Below are 15,256 nucleotides of genomic sequence, written 5' to 3'. Positions count from 1 at the left end.
GTGCGGTCAAAAACTAGGTCAGCAGGTCTAAAAATAGAAAAACCTTGTGACCTCTCTAGAGGTCATACTTGAGAATGGATCTTCATAAAAATTGGTCAGAATGTTCATCTTGATGATATCTAGGTCAAGTTCAAAAGTGGGCCACGTGCCCTCAATAACTAGGTCAGTAGGTCAAATAATAAAAAAAAAACTTGTGACCTCTCTAGTAGAGGCCATATTTTTCATGGGATCTGTATGTAAGATGGTCTGAATGTTCATCTTGATGATATCTAGGTCAAGTTAAATTGCACGATACCTAGACACTGTATCAAAAATAAACTTGAAGAAGTTTACTTTTGCGTTTGCAAAACCTGTGCAAATGGCGGAGACGTAAAAAGGGGAGGTAATTAATACATGATTCAACTATTTACGTAAAGCAATTTTTACTAAAAATGAACAGAATTCGTCTTCGGTTGTACTAGTTATTCTGAAACATCATAATCATTTGGTAAAAAAGGGTGGTAGAGTCTATAGAACTTCAAGAGAAATGGTCCACGTGGCCGGGTCCCGGGTTGTCCCAACGCCATTGATAGAAACTCTATCCGAAAATTTCTGCTGGGAAACCCCCTAGATCTAATATACCTTCGTTTTAGTTCATACTGATGTCCTACTACTCGCCTAATGAACCACGTCTCCACTTCAGCAATTCAATTTATAAAAGAACGTTATCGTCGAGGTTTCCGAGAAAGGCGTGGCTGCCGGTCACGCCACGAAGTGCACGGATTTCTCTTACCAAATACCGATAAGGACTAATAAGAACCGCAAAGGACTGCTGACAGCATGCATGGTCGTTACCTAGGCACATTCCCAGGCTCCCTAGACTCTTCAACGCGTTTATATATAATACTAAATATTATCTGTATTGTTAAGATCATTGGAACAGACTGCCAGGCTCCCGAACGTGTAATTTGGATTCCGCACCGTGAAATGAAAAGACTTCAAAATGTAACAAAAAAGTAATAGATCTACATTGTAATGTGTCTTCTTCCTCTTATTCTTCCGTTTACAGGACAGACAGAAATCTAAGAACTGGATTGTACTTTGTCTACGGTTGAGATGGGGCAAGACAGTCACATCTATAAAGGCTGTACAGTTAAAAGTTTGTCTATATACAATTAATTTGTCTAATTGGATTAGGCGTCTGAAGTGCACATTTTGAACAATATCATATGTACGAGATTCATCAAAACTGTAGATCTATCATTTTTGTAATTATCGTGTATATAGCAGACCTCCGAACGAAAGACCAATTTATTTACATTTCATTCCAAATTAAATAGAATCTACATGAGATGAAGATTTCGTTCCCTCTCCCCCATCCCAATCATTCACGTGAAATATGACCTATCTATCTATGTTCGTTCACAGTTTAATACCCACCCCTTTCGTGTATTATTAGCAGATGCGCAGTCAGTGCAATAGGAAGATTTTTACAAAAGTATTGACAGTGAGATGTCAAAGTAAAAAAGTTGGGTTGAAAACAGTTAAAAGCGTTAGATATACAGACAAGAGTATTAAACTCGGGTTAAAAACGCACTTCAGTCCTACAACTAATTGCATGTATGTTGGCATACTGCCTGTTTGAACGACTCAAGCGTAGGCAGGAGCAGGCTTGTTGCAGTACTAGGGGTATAGTACTGAAGTACCAGTACCAGTACTTGCACATTTATGCAGTACCAGTACTAAATTTTGTCTGAGTACTGCAGTACCAGTACTTCTTTTTTACGAGTAATGCAGTACCAGTACCAGTACTTTCTTGAGGTCAATTGTTATGGATACTTGCAATAAACTGACTCATCATAAAACATTACATTTTCTCAGCTATTTTATTTCTAACTTAAATCTAGTGCATATTACATTAGTGCGAGAATATCATTTTTGTATTTGTTTAACCTTGAACACAGCACTTTATGTATAGTTATTCATGTTTAAAGTTTCAACACACTTGTTAACTTTTTATGCATTTTTAGCTTCCGAATTGCATTTGATCATTATAAGGTTATGAAATGTCTCGTCATTCATCCGGCACCTATCTGGCCGAAATATCTTGCCAGCTATAAAAAAGAGTCGCTCTACTGTAATATTGAAAAGCAAACATGATTGACAAACTTCATTGAAGACAAAGGCTTGTGTGTTTGTTTGTTTTGGGTGGCAGCATTTTTATGCAAAGATAACAATACAGTTAATTACCACACTTATGTGCATAATAGATATACTCAACTCAAATGATATGCATCCATTGTTCTTATTAACACCTTTTTCTATTGAAATAAAATAAGTTACTTTACTCTTAATACTTTACTATTTATACTGAAAACTGAGCGAACTGACCATTTCATTGTTATTGATGACAGCTCAAATCAGTGCAGGATTGCTATTATATTGCTATTATACATTCAACAGCAAAACAGGTTTATCCCATAATTGCTGTTCTGTGATATATGCTTCAGTCATGTCAATAAATATGATTGCTTAAAGGCATAACATCTAAATTATATTAAAGGCAGCATGTATTAGATGCTAAGTTATAAAGGCACCAGTTCATAAAAATAGTATAATTTTTTGAAAATCAAAACAACAAAGAAAAAACAACAACAAAAAACAAAGTACTGGTTGAGTACTGCAGTACCAGTACCACTTTTTTGAGACAGTAATGCAGTATCAGTAACAATAGTCGCCAAATTTTGACCAAGTACTTCAGTAGCAGTACCAGTAGTTGCTAAAATGGCTTCAGTAGTACTGCAGTAGCAGTACTACTGGTACTGCAACAAGCCTGGGCAGGAGAACAATTTAAGATGGGAGGTTGTTCCATAAGACAGAGAACTTGGAAAAAGGGAAATTTGTAATAACTGGAAACTGTATGGAATTGTTTATAGGCCAGGGTGTGCTTGGTCTCTCAAAATATGCTGTGACAGGAATAACTACTAGTGAATGGACTATTTTGTAAAACATTATTAATTTTGCATCAGTTCATCTGTTCTCCAAAGATCTTAAATCGAGATAATTTTGCATATCTAAGACACTGTCATGTGTGGAATAGTTGTTGTATATCCATCTTTTTCTTTGTACCGTTTCTATCTTATTGATATTAAGTTTCGCGTAGAGTGACCAGACTGAAGATGAGTATTCTACTCGAGGCCTGACAAGAGTTTTATATGCTTTTTCTTTAACCTTCTTGTTTTTAGTTTGGATGTTGCGTTTTATGAAACCAAGTGGTACAGATTTTGTTAATACGAGTGTTACAGTGGTGGACGGATAGCTCAGTGGTTTGCACACTGGCCTTCCCATCCTGAGGTCGGGGGTTCGATCCCCGGCAGCTACTCGGGAATTTTCAGAAACGCTTTTCAGTGTTTCCCACCCAACTAGAGGTGCACTGGTCAGGAACCCAGGCAATCCTTGCGTGTATCAGTGCTATACACTGGGCACGTTAAAGAACCAGGCTGTCTATTCGCCACGAGCTAGGCTAAGTTAGCCGGACAAGCCTGTATCTGATTTCTGATCTCTCTGTCGTGGGGGCTTTGTCTCACTCTGTCGCTCTGGTCAGGTCGCTCTGTGTCTGTACTAGTAGAGGATGAATTATGCGCCCTGTGTGGCTGCATTTGAACTATGTAAAGCGCCTTTGAACGTGAAATTGATCATGAAAAGGGCGCTATATAAATCTGGTATAATAATAATAATAATAATAATAATAATAATAATACAGGAGAGGTCTTTTGATAGGTCTACACCAAGGTACTTTGCATTTGTTGCGGTTTCAAGGATCTGGCCATGCAATATATAATCATGTTGTATTGTATGTTTGTCTCGTGAGATATTAATAACCTGGCAATTACTTTTGTTGAAGTGCATTTCCCATTTACTTTCCCATTTCTAAAAGGGCGTCAAGATCATATTGCAATCACTTTTAGATAGGCAGTTGTGTCATCAGTAAAACGTCGGACCTGGGATTTTACATGATCAGGTAAGTCATTAATATATAGAAGAAAGAGGAGAGGCCTGAGGACCGACCATTGGGGCATACCAGATGTCACTGGAACTTCAACAGATTTCTCACCCTCGAGAACAACCACCGAACGAATCCAGTCAAGAGTGCAGCCTCTGATAACATGCTCATGAAGTTTGTAAAGTAGTTTAGTGTGGTAACCTTATCGAAAGCCTTGCTAAAATCAAATAGAATAAGGTCTGACTGCTGGCCTGCAACATGGGGTCTGGCTAGGTCATCAACAAATTGTATGGATTGCGTTTCAGATGAGCGGCGCTCTCTGAATCCATGTTTGCAGTTCATACAGAATGGTGTATCTAGAAAATTGGGAGAAAATATTTGATTCAATAATATGTTCTGTCAGTTTACAAAGAATACAGGTTAATGTGATAGGACGATAGTTGGATGGATCACTCTGGGGTTCTTTTTTCCAACCTAATGGCAAAGAATCAGAGCCAAAAATTTTGAGGGTAAGTGTTTTAAGGATATGTGTAATTTGACAACGAAGAAGGACAGTTGATACCAGCGGCTTCATCTGTTTTAAGATGTGCCAACAGTTTGATGATACCATTTAGACTTATAGAAATGTCAGACATGGTGGGATACTTACTTTTGAGATGAAAGGGGAGTTCTGAATCGCACAGGCAGGACTGTCCGAGAAAGAGGGCATTTATTCGAGTGAAAACAGATTGATATTGGTTATCAGGAATATTTGCTTTGTCCGTGTTATCATAGTCAGTGAGCCACTGGAATTATCTAAAAGGAGTGCAATACCTCTTGTGTTTTGTCTGGCATTTTTAATTAGTAAGAATATTTGTTTGAGAATGAGCTTTGATCAGGATTTTTACTGTTAAGGCCAATGATACTTTCTAAATAAGTGTTGTAGGATGCTTTAATCTTTTGTTTTATCAAATGTTTAAGTGCTAGATGTCTTTAAGCCAAATGTCCCATTCCAGCCTGTTCAGCCAGTCTAAATAATTTATCCCTTTTTCTATTCAATCTTTTCATTTCCATGTTTATCCAGGGCGAGTGTAGGACAAAATCCCCTGCGGACAAAACCCCCTTCGGTCATTTTTGCATAGGCGGACAAAACCCCCTTCATGATTTTTACAAGGAGGACAAAACCCCCTTCGCTTAATTTTACAAGGAGGACAAAACCCCCTTCGCACTTTTTTTCAAGGAGGACAAAACCCCCTCCGTGTTTTTTACAAGGAGGACAAAACCCCCTTCATCCTAGAATCAAAAGGGCAAATAATATAATAATATATAACTAATCCAAGTACCTAAGAGTTATTTAACAATTTACTTTAATGAACAGTTCAATGAGACAAACAAACAATTAACAAATTAACAGGTCAATTAATTAAGAGATATTTAACACTTTTTTATCATCAAACTATAATAGTTGTATATGTATAGTCAGATTAATTTCAAAGTTACTATGGAACAAACAGTAATAATTGTATATAGTAGAGTAAGTACATCAATTATCCATAAGTATAATCATTAATTATAATTATCTTCAAGACATCTCTTTCTATTAATAAAATGGAAAATTTTAAAGTGTATTATCATATTATTTGCCCTTTTGATTCTAGGATGAAGGGGGTTTTGTCCTCCTTGTGAAAAACACGGAGGGGGTTTTGTCCTCCTTGAAAAAAAATGCGAAGGGGGTTTTGTCCTCCTTGTAAAATTCAGCGAAGGGGGTTTTGTCCTCCTTGTAAAAAAACATGAAGAGGGTTTTGTCCGCCTATGCAAAAACGAGCGAAGGGGGTTTTGTCCGCAGGGGATTTTGTCCGGATCCCATCCAGGGCAGAGATCTTTTTTTCCACTGATATGTTTAATGGGCATAGAATTTGATATACCTTTTTCAATAGGACCTTCCAAAATATTTTTGTATACTGAAATATGAAAAGAAATATTATTTTTGCTTACTTACGACTGGATCTTAAACATTGTTCGAAATACCATACCATCTGTAAATCTTTATTAATTTATATATGTCTCTATATATATACTGATATGTTGAATATGTTACTTGTGTTCATAAAGTTTTGTTCTGTTCTTCGGTTCTGCAATTATTATGTTCTTCAATAGCTTCCTCACATGACGAATTTTATTCCCCAAACGGGTTTCGAACTCAGATTGGTGAGAGGCGAGTGTAGACCTGGACTTCTTTATGTGAGGAAGCTTACGGAAGGTTGTTTCTAAGCACGTGCTTGTCCTTGTCTGAAATAATACCTAAAGGAGCACCTTGGGTCTTTTTCTCCGATTTTTGGTTGCGGGTTTATCCCGCTACCAAAGTTAAGTGTATTTCTGACAATCATGTAGTATCTTAATTTGATTCCAAATCACACCCAAAGGAATTTGTTCATGTGCTACACAAAGTAGTCCCATTCATGAACAATGCGGATGAATTATCAATGATCAAGCAGTTCTTATTCATCCTCTTTCCATTCACACTGGCCATTTAGATTATATAAGATCTGTCAATGATTAGGTATTCCAGCCCATGGTTACATCACTGACTTCCAGCTGTTCATGTAAGGTCAGGCAGAGTTTATCTTAGATATGAGGCACATTAGTATTTGTTTCTTATACTTGTATATTTATAGATTGGCATTTAAAATGAAAATAACTCTAGCAAAACCCGCAACCACCAGACATCTCAAGGCTTTGATTGTAATATATAATTGTATGTAACAGTAATTACATAAGAAACTTCAAAATATGAGTACAGCCATATAAGCTGCTGTTATCATATAATGTGATTACTTTTAAAAATATTTTACAGGTATTAACTTAATGGAAAATTTCACTATGAGGTTATATCTAAGTTGAAGTTTTCTGTATGTCTTATAGGTAGAAGGGGCAAAACTGGATATGTTCTGAGTGAAAGGCTGTTCAGATCCTTTGAAATATTTGAATTTTAAACGAGGTTACAATGGTATTTGATTGATGTACTATAAATAGATACAAACTTTTAAGCGTGAGGGGTGTTTCACATTGTATTACCTTTCATGAACAGACTCATTCAAGCCGAGTCTGCTAAATATCATTTTACTTGGTTGTGTTCCATGCTTCCAAAGGATCATCTCTACAAAATTATTGTTATTAACAGGGTTTGTCCGTTAAATGTGATATAAGAAACACTCTTCAGAAAGTGTAATATTTATGATTTACATATGGATTTTTAAAAAGACTTGAACGTGTTTATATGTGAGGATGTCAAAGAAATGAACAAAATGCAATAATCTCATTTGTTGACGTGACGTATGTAACATCGGAAAGGCTCTTTGTTGATTATAATTTTTGTTACAGATCTTTATGTTACAGACTATATATTCAAGCACTTCCTGTCTCTCTATGTATAAAAATATTTACTTCGATCATTTGAAATCGTTTTTTAATAAATAAACAGCTTTTTATTTAATGGATAAAACATAAAAAAACAAAGAAAATAACAACATTTTTCTTGTCTGTTTAGATATGTCTATGAGCTATACCCAGAATTTCCAGTTTGAAATTTTTCTCAAGGAAGCCCTTCAAATGCCAGGATTAGTTATCTCCCTCCCACACCTTGCCTCTACATGCATACACGAGTTTTCTCCGGCAGCGCTCCTAAAGGTGGCACTGAGGACTATCGTATGAAAACATAACCCTTCAATCACCGGCTACAAGATACATAATCTGGGGCTTCAGCGGCCGAGTGGCTGAAGTCGCGGACTTCACTAACCAATGTGACTCTCAACCATCGCGTGGATGTAGTTATTTTTTCATGTGAAAAAGCTATTTATTTCAGGCAAGCGGTCGATCGGCGGTTTTATTCAGGTGCCCAATAATCACACTGGCCATAGCTTTCGCAGAAGCGGTGGTTCAAACGCCGCGGCGGTGGAGGATTCGTCGCAGAAGCGGTGGAGAAATATGACCGACTGACTACATTTATGCTGTCATCGGTACGTTTTCTAATGACCTTTTCACGTTTGACTGAAAACAACCAGTGAGACAGGAGCCCACATGTGTACTCTTCCAACCAGAAACACTTGTTCAGTGCAATTCTTTGTCACTTCTGTACAGTTTGACGAGGGACTGCCGTTTTTGTAGAATTCCCATTAAAAATGGTAAAATCTTGTACAAAACGACCCCTGAGCACGTAAGCAAAAACTGTATCTTCGTAATAGGTGAAGTTTCATTACAGGAATATGAAAAAAATCGACCAAAATCATTCCAACGCAGTGTGCGGTGGGTACAGTTGCAACGCATTACGTTGGATCTTGTTTCTTTAATGTTCGTTATGGACTTTTAACTTAAGTAAACATCATTTTCCTGGAATTTTGTATGGGGTAGGTCCATGAAATCACAGAAACTTAATGTTTAGTAATAATATACTATTGACTTGCACTTCCGTTCTGTTGAATGCACACACGAAAAGCTTTATTTTAAACCATATTTTTTTTTCTAAATCAACTGCCAAATAGTAACGCCATGTTCTTTCGTATTAAATACACCCCAATTATGATTATTGATATTAAAGCATGAAGGTTTTCTTCATTTTCCTTTTCCCTCATTATATACAAAATATCAACTGACAATATCGATTGTTTGATTAAATGCTTACCACATGCGACTTTTACATCATAGAACAGACCAATTTATCTAAAATACAAACTGACAGGGTTTTTGCTGTCCCTTATTTTTGTTTTGGCCTATTAATATCGAAATCGTGTTCGCACTGGGGTGGGGGCGGGGGCGGGGGCGTATTCTCCAACACACTGCACTTGCTGCAGCCATTTGTCATTTTTATAGTTTGTTTTAATCATGTTTTAGCATATTTAAGTATGTTCCCAGCTGTAATTTCTCTTCTGTTGTTATAATAAGAATAACTGAAATGAGTTGATTCCTTGTCGTCCTCTTGGCACTAGAACAAAGAGTTAAAGGTCTCTTAATATGTTTGATTGGCGCTGTGACAGTTTTCAGAGGAGAATGAAGTTTTTGTCTTTCATTTATTGTAACATTTCTTTCTGCTTGTCTGTTGTTAGTTGTTTGTACTCTGTTTCTCCGTTTATCCTTCAATGTTAAACGCATGATGCAGCCTTAGAATCATTAAGATAAACATTACTGAAGATAAGGCCATGAATATGGCGTATGGCGTTAACAGGCATTCCTTTGATTTGACCTGGTGACCTAGTTTTTGACCCCACATGACAAAGTTTCGAACTTGACCTAGAGATTATTAAGATAAAAATTGAATGCACAGTGTGCCTAATCACATGATCGCGCTACGTCATTTTGAGTTCGAAAGTGAAAGTAGAAAGGTAAACAAAAATTGAAAATCAGGGCGTAAGTTTTTTAATCTATATATTGTGTTTATATCATGCATATGATTCGAAACTTATTTGAAAGTGCTATCCCCGGTATTACGATTTCCCCACTAAAAGCTTTTCGTTTTAATGCTATTAAATTGTTGTTCAATTGACTTGCACATTGAGCGCATACTGTCGGAAGTGGTTGAACAGGAACAGCGTTAAAACGAGAAGGTTTTGGTGGGACAATTGTAGTACCGGGGGTAGCACTTTCAAATAGGTTTCGAATGATGTACATGATATTAACAAAATATATTGAATAATAAAACATACGCCCTGATTTATAATTTTTGTTTACGTTTCCACTTTCACTTTCGAGAGCTCAAAATGACGTAGCGCGATCATGTGATTGGGCACACATATGCAAGTTTGTATCAAATCAAAGCATAAATGAAACCTTATATGGCTGAGACGGCCAGAATAGAAAATTTGCCCCTTTCATGGGTAATATCTCTTGAACATATAATGGAATCTAGCTGGTTTTCAATAGGAACCGAGATCTTATTGTGACTTAATTTGTTTCTGTGTATAAGTGTGGTTAAAGTCGAAAGTAAAATGTCACTGCTATCATGTTCATAAGGTGAGCATTTTGGCTCCTTCAGGGATTAAAATCTGTTGAAAAATGAGGTCTCTGTCGTGTTCAAAAGAAATTGTGGATGGACGACGGACGGACAGACGACTGACGGATGACGGACGAAGGGCAATCAAATAATCCCACCTTGTCACTAAGAAATTTTTTTATACTTTTTCCTTGACACTTTGAGATTCTGTGGTAAACGTCTAAAAATAAAAGGATATTGTTGAAGAAGAGGTAAATTAGCCTACTTGTAAAAAGTCTTAACTCCAGTAACACAGCTGCTCAGTGGCATTTTGTTAAGGTGTGCTACGTATTAGTAATTGTATTGCACTTTTGTCAAGTTGGTTTATCATATGATGCAGAAGTCGCATGTGGTCAGATCAGAAAATTAATATTGTCACTTGATATTATGTATTTACGGATGTGCAAATCAATGTCATATTTATTCTAAACTTTCAGTTTCTGTTGCTATCTAATGTCAAAGTGATTTCACGGCCCTACCCAATCAAAATTCTGGGAAAATGCTGTTTACTCCAATTTAAAGTCAATAGCGAACATTAAAGAAACAAGATCCATCATAATGCGTTGCAACTGTACCCACCGCACACTGCGTTGGAATGATTTGTATGCTTGCAATGAAAAATCACCAATTATGGAGAAAAAGTTTTTGCATGACAGTGTCAGACTTACATTTTGATGTAAACGTTTGTTTTGGGTTTAACGCCATTTTTCAACAGTAATTCAGTGATGTAATGGCGGGCAGTTAACCTAACCAGTGTTCCTGGATTCTGTACCAGTACAAACCTGTTCTCCACAAGTAACTGCCAACTTCCCCACATGAATCAGAGGTGGCGGACTAATGATTTCAGACACAATGTCTTTATCAAATAGTCACGGAGAACATACGCCTCGCCCAAGGTTCAAACTCGCGACCCCGAGATCCGTAGACCAACGCCCTTACCTACTGAGCTAAGCGGGCGGGCTGATGTAAACGTGCTCAGGGGTCGTTTTGTACAAGATTTTACCATTTCTGATAGAAATTCTACAAAAACGGCAGTCCCTCGTCAAACTGTACAGAAGTGTTTACATTAATGACAAAGAACTGCACTGAACAAGTGATGGTTGCTGGAAGAACACACATGTGGGCTCCTGTCTCACTGGTTGTTTTCAGTCAAACGTGAAACACTGGTTAGAAAAAGTACTGATGAGAGCGTAAATATAGTCAGATGGCCATATTTCTCCACCGCTTCTGTGACGAATCCTCCACCGCCGCGGTGTTGGAACCACCGCTTTTGCGAAAGCTATGGCCTGTGTGATGATGTCAATATCGAAATAAACAAACAAACAAACTTGTTTCTCTGTGATGTGATTTATACTTCTGAATATAGATGACCACTACATCAGGCATATGAATGAAAACATGTACAGACAATTGATCAATGCATTTTACCATGGATAAGGATTTGATTTATTTTGTACAAACAGCATAAATGCACAATATGTCAGTAATGAAATAGCAATGCGTTGTTTTAAGGGAGTAAAAACAAACTAAGTTCTATACTGATTCAAGAGTTCACCCGCTTTTGATTGTTTTGGTACGCTGTTCAGTACCATATGAAGTGGAGTTACATCCGTTAACTGGTTATTATTTTTTCTAACTAATATTTAGTTGATGATATTGTTCAATATTCATTTTTGCTTTAAGATATTTTTTGACAATGTCCGCAAAAATATATGTTAAATGTTAAGCAAATATAAAACTGTAAAAGTGCAATATATTAAAAATGGCGAGATCAGTATAATGATAAAGAATATTCTAAAGATATACTGTGTGAGGTTCTATGACTTTTTATGACGGATAAGACTTTGCAAGTAAGACACAGAATGATATCCACTTGAATGCGTTGTGTAGCGACCAACTCGAAACTGCTTTGCGTGAGGATTTTGGCCGATTTTTCTGAAACAAGCCCGAATAATTCTATGAAAAAACACATGCTTTGTTTAAAGAGGTAGCCCTTTAGATAAGAAGTGTTTTAATAATTATTTGTTCCCAATAAGCACTATGAATGATGTGGTATTGTTAAAAACTGACAAAAATTTCATCCCCCCACTGGACTGCACAGAAGTGTTTGAATACACGGCACGTATCTCAGGTAAATGGACACATGTGCTAAGAAACGGAGACATTTGCGCTCCAGGTGCACTCATTGTTTTCATTGAGTTAGTTATCTAAAGGTTACAAGTCCGAAAATTTATACAATCAGCCATATTTCTCCATCTGTTCTGCGTAAACTTCACTACTCCAACAACGTTGGAACCACTAAGTGATCTGATAAAGCTATCGCCAGTGTGACAATTGCCTAATTTAATAATATGCGTTTGTAGGAGTTTTGTCAGAGACTAGAGTTTAGGGTCTCCTCTTCACAGTGAACAAAAAGGTATAATGAATAAAATCTGCAGCTGATGAATGTTAGAACAACTTATCATTTGGTAAGTAAAGCAGTTAAGTCTCGGAAGAAATGTAGTGTTCACTTGCAAATTTCACTTTAAAAATTGAAAATTTGGTTAATCAAACTCGATAAGGTATTTTAGTAACTTTAGTTCTATGTTCGATAACTGATATGAATAATAAGGTAATTAAAAATGGCCTAACTGAATCATGAATAACATATTGGCATAATGTCGAATAAGGTCCTTAAGCCAATATCTAACGCAAAGATTTTGTCTCCTTAGGTCTTCATCAGGGACTGGATGAGATAATACAACAAGAGGGCCATGATGGCCCTATATCGCTCACCTGTTATCACTGCACTTGAGACAAGAAGGTCCTCAAAAAAAATATCTAAATCCAAAGGACAGGAACAACAAAGGGAAGAAATTTAACCAAAAAGAAGAAAAAAATTCTTACAAGGTATAGATATGTCAAAATACACCTAAAAATTGGAGGTACCATCCATGTTGTACCACAGAAAAGTGGTCTTGGTTTTTCCCTATGGCCAATAATAAAGAAGTTACTAAAAATAAACTATTTATAGTAAGGTAAAAGGGAAGTAATTAAAAAAAAATATTGTAAGTGAACAAAAGAAGGATCTGCCAAATAAATATGTTGGCATAAATGAAATTTCAGATCAGTATCTTCATTAGTTACGGAGATATACCCATTTTAATTTGAAATAAAGGGAGGTAATTTGACATAAAATCAGTCCATAGTTATCTACCCTGATTGTCTCAGTCCAACTAATAACAATAATGAAATTTCAAATATAAGTACTTACTGATATAAATCCATTTTGATTACCATCAGGGGAGGTAATCAGATAATAAAATAACTCTGGAACCTACAACTGGATCTGATTTGTCATGGAATCCAAGATTTATTGTTGTTGAAGATATTTTGAAAGTTTGTATCAAATAAAACCATAAATGAAGTCTCTATATGGCTGCAAAAGCCAAAATAGCCGATTTTGGACCTTTAAGGGGCCATAACTCTTGAACCCAAGATGGAATCTGGCCAGTTCAAGAAAGGAAGCAAGATCTTGTGGTGATACAAGTTGTATGCAAGTTTGGTTAAAATCAAACCATAAATGAAGCTGCTATTGTACAGACAAGGTCGAAATAGCTAATTTTGGCCCTTTCAGGGGCCATAACTCTGGACCCCATTATGGGATCTGGCCGGTTCAAGAAAGGAACCAAGATCTTATGGTGACACAAGTTTTGTGCAAGTTTGGTTAAAATCAAATCATAAATGAAGCTGCTATTGTGCAGACAAGGTCAAAATAGCTATTTTTGGCCCTTTCAGGGGCCATAACTCTGGAACCCATAATGGGATCTGGCCAGTTCAAGAAAGGAACCGAGATCTTATGGTGATACAAGTTGTGTGCAAGTTTGGTTAAAATAAAATCAATAATGAAACCACTATCGTGCAGACAAGAAATTGTTGACGCACGCACGCACGGACTGACGACGGACGACGGACGAAGGGTGATCACAAAAGCTCACCTTGTCACTATGTGACAAGTGAGCTAAAAATTGAATCATTTAGCGAATTATGTATAATGTGCCGATGAAAAATAATAAATTTGCTCTTTTTTCGTGTGTCGTTAAACAGTATCGACTAGTTGATGGTGCTGGTATTCACTACTTTTAGGAAGACCTCAAGATGCATTGAAGTATGTTCATATAAGCCTTGTCGAGGTTTTGAATATGTCGGGATGGCTTATAAATTCAAACCCAAGTCTAAATATATTTAGGTGTTCAGTTACTACTGTACGCTACAATGAGACTGTGGTCTTGAATAAAAACAAACGGTCCATTTCAAATCATAAAAGCAATTAGTTCAGAATGTCTACGAAAAAAGTTTAAAATATAATTTCATTATTTTTTCATATACCGTAAAGTAGCGGTAAGTTCGTCTCCATGTTACTACAGCTACATGCAATGTGCAGAAGGGCTTGGGGAGGCATTGAACCACGTCGATATATCATTAGGATGTTGGTTCGAAATTTATACAAATATTTATTGCTTTTTTTCAACATGCTAGCGGCACAAAAACAAAAAGGCATCAACAGTAAATATGAATACACGTCAGTGCTCAGTTCTACACCAAGACCAAAATAAGGATGCTTCACACTAAATGTTATTCAATTCCACCTTGTAGTTCTGGTGTAACCACTGGAAAGAGACATCAATCAACTATACAAGATGTTTGAAAGAAAATACTAATGACCATTTAAGAGCTTCACAGCAAGGGGATAGTATAATTTCAAATGCTTAACACGAATGAATATTTCCAGAAAGATTTGAATTCCACCATGCACAATAGGTTGTTTGAATTGAAATCCAACCATCATTTGTATATATGGGATCCCTAGTAGGCTCCTTTCAACCAAGTTTGGTGTGAATTCCATCTAATTATTCTGTAGAAAAAGTTGTTTGAAGGACTATTTTACAACTTGAGGGTACTTCACACACACCATCCCACCAAACGGAGTCAATGCCCATTATTTGTACATGTTGAATCCTACTACTTGATGATTCATCCATCCAAATTTGGTTAAATCAGTTATATTAGATGTTTAAAGGAAAATCCTTAATATCAGTTAGGGTCATCACCCTCTTGTCTCCAGGAAAGAGTTGTCAAGGCCATCCACCAACTTTATACACAATTAGGTCTCTGGTCTGCAAATTGCTTACACAACTGGTTCTCTGTTTCCAGCACTGGACCAGAGCTCATATTCATAAAAATTCTAACGCCTAACTATTCTCAGCTAGTGCTTGATAGTATAATATAAGCAA

The sequence above is a fragment of the Mercenaria mercenaria genome, unplaced genomic scaffold (genome assembly GCF_021730395.1).
Source record: "Mercenaria mercenaria strain notata unplaced genomic scaffold, MADL_Memer_1 contig_3571, whole genome shotgun sequence".
NCBI lineage: Eukaryota > Metazoa > Mollusca > Bivalvia > Venerida > Veneridae > Mercenaria > Mercenaria mercenaria.
The sequence above is the reverse complement of the archived record's forward strand: the minus strand, read 5'-3'. Positions refer to the sequence as shown.